Genomic DNA, 10,000 nt, shown 5'->3' on the forward strand with positions numbered 1-10,000 from the left:
CCCAAAAAGAAAGAAAAAATCCCCAAAAAGAAAATACTTTCGTTATCATTCAACCCTTTCACCTCAATCTCACATAATCACTGTTTTTGCAGAGGTGCTCAGAACACAACAGTTTAGAAGCATATACGTATAAAGATACACAATATATCCCTTCAAACTGCTAATATCCCGAAACCCTCCTTTAGAGTGCAGGCATTGTACTTCCCATTTCCAGGACTCAAGTCCGGCTATATAAAATAACCGGTTTCCCTGAATCAGTTCACTAAATATTACCCTGCTCACACTCCAACAGATCGTCATGTCTCAAATACCATTAGTCTCCATTCACTCCTTTCGAACACGCTCATGCACGCCTGCTGGAAGTCCAAGCCCCTCGCCTACAAAACCTTCCTTACCCCTTCCTTCCAACCTTTCCGAGGACGACCCCTACCCCGCCTTCCTTCTACAGATTTAAATGCTCTACATGTCATTCTACTTTGATCCATTCTCTAAATGACCAAACAACCTCAACAACCCGTTTTCAGCCCTCTGACTAATACTTTTATTAACTCCACACCTTCTCCTAATTTCCACACTCCGAATTTTCTGCATAATATTTACACCACACATTGCCTTTAGACAGGACATCTCCACTGCCTCCAACCGTCTCCTCGCTGCTGCATTCACAACCCAAGCTTTACACCCATATAAGAGTGTTGGTACTACTATACTTTCATACATTCCCTTCTTTGCCTCCATAGATAACGTTTTTTGACTCCACATATACCTCAACGCACCACTCACCTTTTTTCCCTCATCAATTCTATGATTAACCTCATCCTTCATAAATCCGTCCGCTGACACGTCAACTCCCAAGTATCTGAAAACATTCACTTCTTCCATACTCCTCCTCCTCAATTTAATATCCAATTTTTCTTTATCTAAATCATTTGATACCCTCATCACCTTACTCTTTTCTATGTTCACTTTCAACTTTCTACCTTTACACACACTCCCAAATTCATCCACCAACCTTTGCAACTTTTCTTTAGAATCTCCCATAAGCACAGTATCATCAGCAAAAAGCAACTGTGTCAATTCCCATTTTGTATTTGATTCCCCATAATTTAATCCCACCCCTCTCCCGAACACCCTAGCATTTACTTCTTTTACAACCACATCTATAAATATATTAAACAACCATGGTGACATTACACATCCCTGTCTAAGACCTACTTTTACCAGGAAGTAGTCTCCCTCTCTTCTACACACCCTAACCTGAGCCTCACTATCTTCATAAAAACTCTTTACAGCATTTAATAACTTACCACCTATTCCATATACTTGCAACATCTGCCACATTGCTCCCCTATCCACTATCATATGCCTTTTCTAAATCCATAAATGCAATAAAAACTTCCCTACCTTTATCTAAATACTGTTCACATATATGCTTGAATGTAAACACTTGATCTACACATCCCCTACCCACTCTGAAACCTCCCTGCTCATCCGCAATCATACATTCTGTCTTACCTCAAATTCTTTCAATTATAACCCTACCGTATACTTTTCCTGGTATACTCAGTAAACTTATTCCTCTATAATTTTTACAATCTCTTTTGTCCCCCTTCCCTTTATATAAAGGGACTATACATTCTCTCCGCCAATCCCTAGGTACCAACCACTCCAACACTATATCCCCCACTGCTTTTAACATTTCTGTCATGATCCCGTAAGTTCGAGCTGCTTTACCCCCTTTCATTCTTCATAATCCCTCACGCACCTCCCCCACACTCACATCCTGTTCTTCACTCCTAAAAGACGGTATACCTCCGTGGCCAGTGCATGAAATTACCGCTTCCCTTTCTTCGTCGACATTTAAAAGTTCCTCAAAATTTCCTCGCCATCTACCCAAAACCTCCATCTCCCCATCTACTATATATATATATATATATATATATATATATATATATATATATATATATATATATATATATATATATATATATATATATATATATATATATATAATTATACACACACACACACACACACATGTAAGAGAATAATGTTGAAATGACATAGGTGTAACTGTGGTAGTCAGACTTGGGCAGAGCAGAGGAACAAGTATGACAGGTGAGGTAGCGCACACCTGAGCCACTTAGTAATTACTTCAGCTCACCTGCACCACCACCAGCACACACCTCCGTGTGTTCTAATGTTTGACGTGATGCATAAATACTTAGTAATTGCGATAAGTGTAAATGAATTTTTTTAGGGCCATCTTCGTTTGTGTAATTATCATTCTCTCTCTCTCTCTCTCTCTCTCTCTCTCTCTCTCTCTCTCTCTCTCTCTCTCTCTCTCTCTCTCTCTCTCTCTCTCTGCTGTTCTATCCTGACCTCATTCGTCAAGAAACAGAAATATAGATAACCTAACTGTATTCGATATAGGTCTTATGACTTTTTCTCTTCACTATTTATTCCCTAATTTCCTATATACTACGCTTTTAATCACTCTCTCCCTCTTATTCCGTCACTTTCCCTCTCTCTCCTCCCCCCACATCACTCTTTCCCTCCTTCGTGCACTCATACCCACAGTTCCTCCTCTTCCTCTTTCTTCCTACGTTCTTCCACGGAGGTGCCTGGTGTTAGCAAGGATTTTTGATGCAAATCACTTCTTTTTGTCTTCCATTTCCTGTAGTCTGTTGTTGTTTTTTACATGACGTCGTCAAACCTGGCGACGGCCATATTGGAGATATCGATTTTCTTTTTTGGCCAACACATATCTTCAATGCGGTTTTTTTTTATATTAGTATGTCGCCAGTTTCACTTTTGAAGCGGTTGTCTTTCCTGCCCAGTATCTTTATTGTTATTTTTGAGTCATGTTCATCAGGAGTGGTATTCTCCATTGCTGTTGTGTGTTCCTCTGAAAAACTTGAACGTCAAAGAGTTTACATTTATCAAGCAACTCATTAATATTTAGATGAAGAGTTGTTTTCATCTCTTAATTCCGTGAGTACATTGGAAAAGTTTGTTTTAATTAGTTATGGGATGTAATTGTCTGAAAGAACAATAAGACACAATACCGTGACTGGAACATTACACAAATAACTTGCACGTAGGAGAGAGGAGCTTATGACGATGTTTCGGTCCGACTTGGACCATTTACAAAGTCACACTAACAAAAAAGACTGAGGAAGCCAGTATGTATAGGCGAGCGGGACAAGGTAGTGGATGGTAGGTAGTGGAAGATAGGTAGTGGAAGATAGGTAGTGGAAGTAGTAGAAGAAATAATGGTAGTAGAAAGTAAGGAGAGTATTGTAGTGGCAAAAGAGGAAAAAAGGAGGGGGGTGAAGACAGAAGTAAAGGTAGTAGCAATAGCAGAGGTAAGGGGGGGGGGAGAGTAAATAGTAGCGGAATTGGTGTCAGTCTAAGGACGAGAAATTGTCTGGAAAAAAAAATGGGGAACTAATAATAATTCTGTGTTTGGATCTTATGGCGACCAAATGTCAAAAAGGAATCTGGAAGTTCTCCTTCAAGTTGGATCTGATACACTTGCGATTTTCTCTCCCGCTTCTGAAACTGTAGTTCCTTCAGTTTTCTCCATAAGAACTCAATACAAAAGAAATATACGAATACAAAAATAAAAATACCTCGTGTTACACTGACTGGATCATTGTCAGATAATCGTGATTTAAGTTTCGCTCTTCAGAGATTGTTCTTGAATCCTAACCGGATTTCTTAGCATGTTGACGGATACACAGTAATATTATTCCTGTGGCATATTAATATTTAACACTTGGGTATGAGGACTGGAGTAGTTCGCTACTTTCAGAGATGAAATATTTCTGATAACTATATTATGCCTGTTCACCTATCAGTAAAATAGGTACCTAGGTATTAGCTAGTGTGGGTTGCATCCTGGGGGACAAAATATATCTAATTTGTCCAAAGTGCTCTTCATAACAAGGGGCTTTCTATCTAATAATAATAATAATAATAATAATACTGTATTATTATTATTATTATTTCAAGTGAAGACTTTGGCACTGGAGGATGGAGGTACCTTCAGCGGAGGACCTTTATTCTACGCGAGTCTCGGCTGTGGCTACACCTTGCTAGACTGTCTCAGAGACTTTCCTTTCAATTCCTTGCACTGGTCTGCATTGCTTCCGACGAAGCCTTGAGCAACATTTCTCTCCTCTCTGAACGACATACTTGTCATTTTTTTATCGCTTGTGTGTGAGTATATAGATGCAAGACAAGCCACGGGGTGTGGAGATCTTCAGCTTGAGTACTTTCACTCTTCTCAGTGCGTCATCAGGAGCTATACACTCTTGCAAGAGTCGCAACAGGAGTAGGGCAGCATGGTTGACACCAGCCACAGTTTCTGAGAAGCTGTGGCTGGTGTCACCTACGCCACCCTACTGTGAGAAAAACTTCCCCTCTTTTCTCCTGTTGCTACTCTTGAAACATGACACATTCCATAGCTCCTGATGACGCACTGAGCAGTGTGAAAGTACTTGAACTGAAGATTTTCCACCCCCTCCCCCGTGGCTTCTTTTGCATTGTTAAGATCGCCATATTCGCACAACTAGCAACACAAACGCTCACAAAACCAGCAACACAAACATTCATAACCCAAAAAAAAAACATTCACTCACACAGTAACACAAACATTCACTCACACAGTAACACAAACATTCACTCACACAGCAACATAAACATTCACACAGCAACATAAACATTCACTCACACAGCCAACATAAACATTCACTCACACAGCAACATAAACATTCACTAACACAGCAACATAAACATTCACTCACACAGCAACATAAACATTCACTCACACAGTAACACAAACATTCACTCACACAGCAACATAAACATTCACTCACACAGCAACATAAACATTCACTCACACAGCAACACAAACATTCACTCACACAGCCAACATAAACATTCACTCACACAGCAACATAAACATTCACTCACACAGCAACACAAACATTCACTCACACAGCAACACAAACATTCACTCACACAGCCAACACAAACATTCACTCACACAGCAACACAAACATTCACTCACACAGCCAACACAAACATTCACTCACACAGCAACACAAACATTCACTCACACAGCAACACAAACATTCACTCACACAGCAACACAAACATTCACTCACACAGCAACACAAACATTCACTCACACAGTAACATAAACATTCACTCACACAGCAACACAAACATTCACTCACACAGCAACACAAACATTCACTCACACAGCAACACAAACATTCACTCACACAGCAACACAAACATTCACTCACACAGCAACACAAACATTCACTCACACAGCAACACAAACATTCACTCACACAGCAACACAAACATTCACTCACACAGCAACACAAACATTCACTCACACAGCAACACAAACATTCACTCACACAGCCAACACAAACATTCACTCACACAGCAACACAAACATTCACTCACACAGCAACACAAACATTCACTCACACAGCAACACAAACATTCACTCACACAGCCAACACAAACATTCACTCACACAGCCAACACAAACATTCACTCACACAGCCAACACAAACATTCACTCACACAGCAACACAAACATTCACTCACACAGCCAACACAAACATTCACTCACACAGCCAACACAAACATTCACTCACACAGCAACACAAACATTCACTCACACAGCAACACAAACATTCACTCACACAGCAACACAAACATTCACTCACACAGTAACACAAACATTCACTCACACAGCAACACAAACATTCACACAGTAACACAAACATTCACTCACACAGCAACACAAACATTCACTCACACAACAACACAAACATTCACTCACACAACAACACAAACATTCACTCACACAACAACACAAACATTCACTCACACAGCCAACACAAACATTCACTCACACAGCAACACAAACATTCACTCACACAACAACACAAACATTCACTCACACAACAACACAAACATTCACTCACACAACAACACAAACATTCACTCACACAACAACACAAACATTCACTCACACAGCAACACAAACATTCACTCACACAACAACACAAACATTCACTCACACAGTAACACAAACATTCACTCACACAGTAACACAAACATTCACTCACACAGCAACACAAACATTCACTCACACAGTAACACAAACATTCACTCACACAGCAACACAAACATTCACTCACACAGTAACACAAACATTCACTCACACAGTAACACAAACATTCACTCACACAGTAACACAAACATTCACTCACACAGTAACACAAACATTCACTCACACAGTAACACAAACATTCACTCACACAGCAACACAAACATTCACACAGTAACACAAACATTCACTCACACAGTAACACAAACATTCACACAGCAACACAAGCATTCACTCACACAGTAACACAAACATTCACACAGCCAACACAAACATTCACACAGTAACACAAGCATTCACTCACACAGCAACACAAACATTCACACAGTAACACAAACATTCACTCACACAGTAACATAAACATTCACTCACACAGTAACACAAACATTCACACAGTAACACAAACATTCACTCACACAGCAACACAAACATTCACACAGCAACACAAACATTCACACAACAACACAAACATTCACACAGCAACACAAACATTCACACAACACAAACATTCACACAACACAAACACTCACACAACAACACAAACATTCACACAGTAACACAAACATTCACTCACACAGCAACACAAACATTCACACAGCAACACAAACATTCACACAGCAACACAAACATTCACACAGTAACACAAACATTCACTCACACAGCAACACAAACATTCACACAACAACACAAACATTCACACAACAACACAAACATTCACACAACAACACAAACATTCACACAGCAACACAAACATTCACACAACACAAACACTCACACAACAACACAAACACTCACACAACAACACAAACACCGTCTCCTGCAGCTGGGAGTGAATACATAACTAGTACTCTGGATGCTTTTTTAAAGCAACCACTTGAAAAAAGTTTGTGAAACGTGCAATCTGGCAGACAAGTTGTGAGTGCTTGGCGAAACCTCGTCCTGTGTTTAATGTTTAGGAACGTTTATCCGTGGGTCTTGTAAAGTCTTAAATGTTTAGGGTTCTGGGAGGTCTTACGTAATGTTTAGTCACATCCATCCATGTGTTCTCTAAGGTCTTATGTTTACTGAGCCACTTAGGATTTTTATTTATCTTAAATGTTGATTGTTTAGTGATGTCACTTGTTGCTTCTTAAGAGGCTGTCAGATGAACACTAATGAATATAAAAGCACCGTCTGAGATGCCTCGCTGCTCTGCAATTTGGTGTAATAGACATGTCTTGAAGTTTTGTTGGTTCCAGCTGGGTTGAGAGAGCTGTGTGTGTGTGTGTGTGTGTGTGTGTGTGTGTGTTGTTAAACGTGCAGAGATGTGCTCGTTCTGTTCTTCCTTCAGACTTTAGTTCATCAAAGATTTTTTCCGAAGGTTACAGTTGTTGTTGGACACCTTGTGTTCCCGTGTGTGCCATTCCAGCAGCCACTCTCTCACTTTATTAGTGAAGAAATTCTGAAGCATCTCTTTCAGCCCTTTAGTGCATCTGTTCCCTCTTGGTTTTCCCTTTCAATGACATATAATGATCTTCAATGTCGTTTTCAAACATCTGTTGCCTTAAAACATGGTTTATTTTCCACTTTTTCTCATTTTCATTAATTGATAGTTGTCAAAAATAAATTACATTCTCCATATATCATTCCATTTCCTCCATTTAGCCAAGTTTTTTCGAAGAGATATATATTTTTGGGGGGGATCAATAATATCAGCATCAGCTGGTGCTAATGCTGCTGCCACAGTCAGCGTCGCCGCCATAATGTTCAGTTTTTGTAACTGTGTGTTTTAAATAAAGACTCAAACGAGAACTGCGAGGCGGCCTCCAGTAAATCTACATTAATATTTCTGCATTTCCTAGCGTCACCAAAATAACTGAGGGATGTCCTCTCTCTCTCTCTCTCTCTCTCTCTCTCTCTCTCTCTCTCTCTCTCTCTCTCTCTCTCTCTCTCTCTCTCTCTTCAGTTAACCTCTTTTTTTATATATATAAATATAAAACATGTTTCAGAGAAATAGTTTCTTACTGAATGATGCTTTGGCTGTAGAATGTTTTATTTTTTCATATATTGTCCAAAGGACATCAATATAGCCAATGGTCGTCAAGGCGAGGATATCATAGGTGTGAGGGACGACACGGGTGGTAGATGGATAATATGACAGATGACTGGGTTCTCTTGAAGGACGAGCAAGAAGCACAACGTGGAGAGTAGAGACTCCAGTGAGAGCATTACCTCACTGTCACATTGTATTTGATGAGTAAACTCAGTTTAACAAACTTCGGAAATAACGACACAAAATACGCTTGCTGAGGGTAAACAAAAATGTGTTGATTGCAGAATTGTTCGTTGTTGTTGTTATGATCTCGGCACAACAGTGTCATCTGCAGCCACCACAATCAATATTACCAGCCACCCAGCCCCTCCCCACCTCCTCTTACTCTAGGGAATTGAGCGTTTGTTTTTCGTATATTAATATATTTGTCAGTGGAACACTGTCATGGGCGTTTATTATAAGAACATAAGAAAAAAGGAACACTGCAGCAGGCCTACTGACCCATAAGATGATGGGTGCTTCCAGTAGTGGCGGCCCTCTGGCGGAGGTATAGCAACACCACTGGTTTGCCACTCGTCTTAATGGTCTGTAGTGTCTGTGGGATTCTGGTAGATGTAGAAATAGGGATGAAAAAAGATGCGTAACTTAGCAACGTAGATGTTAGGTCAGATGAACCGATGTATCGCATAGTTTTAATGTCTGTGACGTAACTCTCTCAGCTGGTGTCTGGTGTCATGCATACACCCGCTACATTATTGTCCTACCTTCGTAGTGTTAGCAGTAATTATGTTAATGAAAAGCTTAAATCCGTGTGGGTCATAGAGGTTGGTGAAGTTATCCAGCGTGTTTTATTGAACGATTTTGGCAAAAACACCGCTCTTATGACTCGATTAAAACAGACTTGCGGAAAATAAATTTCCAGACAACTTTGCGTTTTTGGGGGGAGCGTGTGACGTGAATAAGACAAGTGAATACCGGAAAGTTTGTGACTACTGGCAGTGAGGAGTTACATCACTGGCACTGACGGTACCCTGAGAGGATGATCGTGAGTCAAGCCTTACCTTCACTCACTCTGGCTAGTACAAGCACTTACTGGCTGACCGGTACAGGTGTTCGCTGGATTTTGCAAGCAATTACTGACTGGTACAAGCACTCAGACAGGTACAGCCGCTCGCTAGATGGTACAGGCACCAAGCACTGACTTGACTGATACCAACACTCATTCACGTAATCTAATTCACTAGCTCAGATGCGTTCATTAACTATGCTTATTCCCCCCCCCCTTCGCCACTAACACACGTGACATACTAGCTGGGATTGCTTCAGATATATCCCTGTTTGCTGATGATGTAAAATTGATATACATAAAAACAGATGAGAAGGAAAGGCTCCAAAGTGGTATGGACAAATTTTACGAGTGGTCTTATGAGTGCTTCCTCGAATTGCACACCAGTAAATGAAAGAAAAATTGGGGTAGAAACAAGACTTGAAACGGGATATAGCCTGAGGGGACAGAGGCTGCAAACTTTACTCAAGAAGACCCAAGAGTGAACATACTGCCTGGTATATCGCCGAAGTCTCATGTCAGGTAAATAACTTCTACAGCCCATGCTCGTCTGGCAAATCTAAGAATAGCCTTCAGGATTCTCAACAAAGTCATTACTCGTATTGGAGTATGCAGCACCAGCATGGAACACGCACCTAAAAAAGCATGTCAAGAAACTGGAAAATGTTTAAAAGTATTCATTAGACTTGTTCTTGAGCTA

At 40.4% G+C, this 10,000-nt stretch overlaps 1 protein-coding gene across 14 annotated transcripts in view; it reads left to right on the forward strand.

The window, feature by feature from the left end:
• LOC128686186 (nucleolar protein dao-5) overlaps positions 1-10,000 on the forward strand; it is a 1,503,768-nt gene that overhangs the window by 430,852 nt on the left and 1,062,916 nt on the right. The window lies entirely within an intron of this gene.

The sequence above is a fragment of the Cherax quadricarinatus genome, chromosome 9 (genome assembly GCF_038502225.1).
Source record: "Cherax quadricarinatus isolate ZL_2023a chromosome 9, ASM3850222v1, whole genome shotgun sequence".
NCBI classification, from domain to species: Eukaryota; Metazoa; Arthropoda; class Malacostraca; order Decapoda; family Parastacidae; genus Cherax; species Cherax quadricarinatus.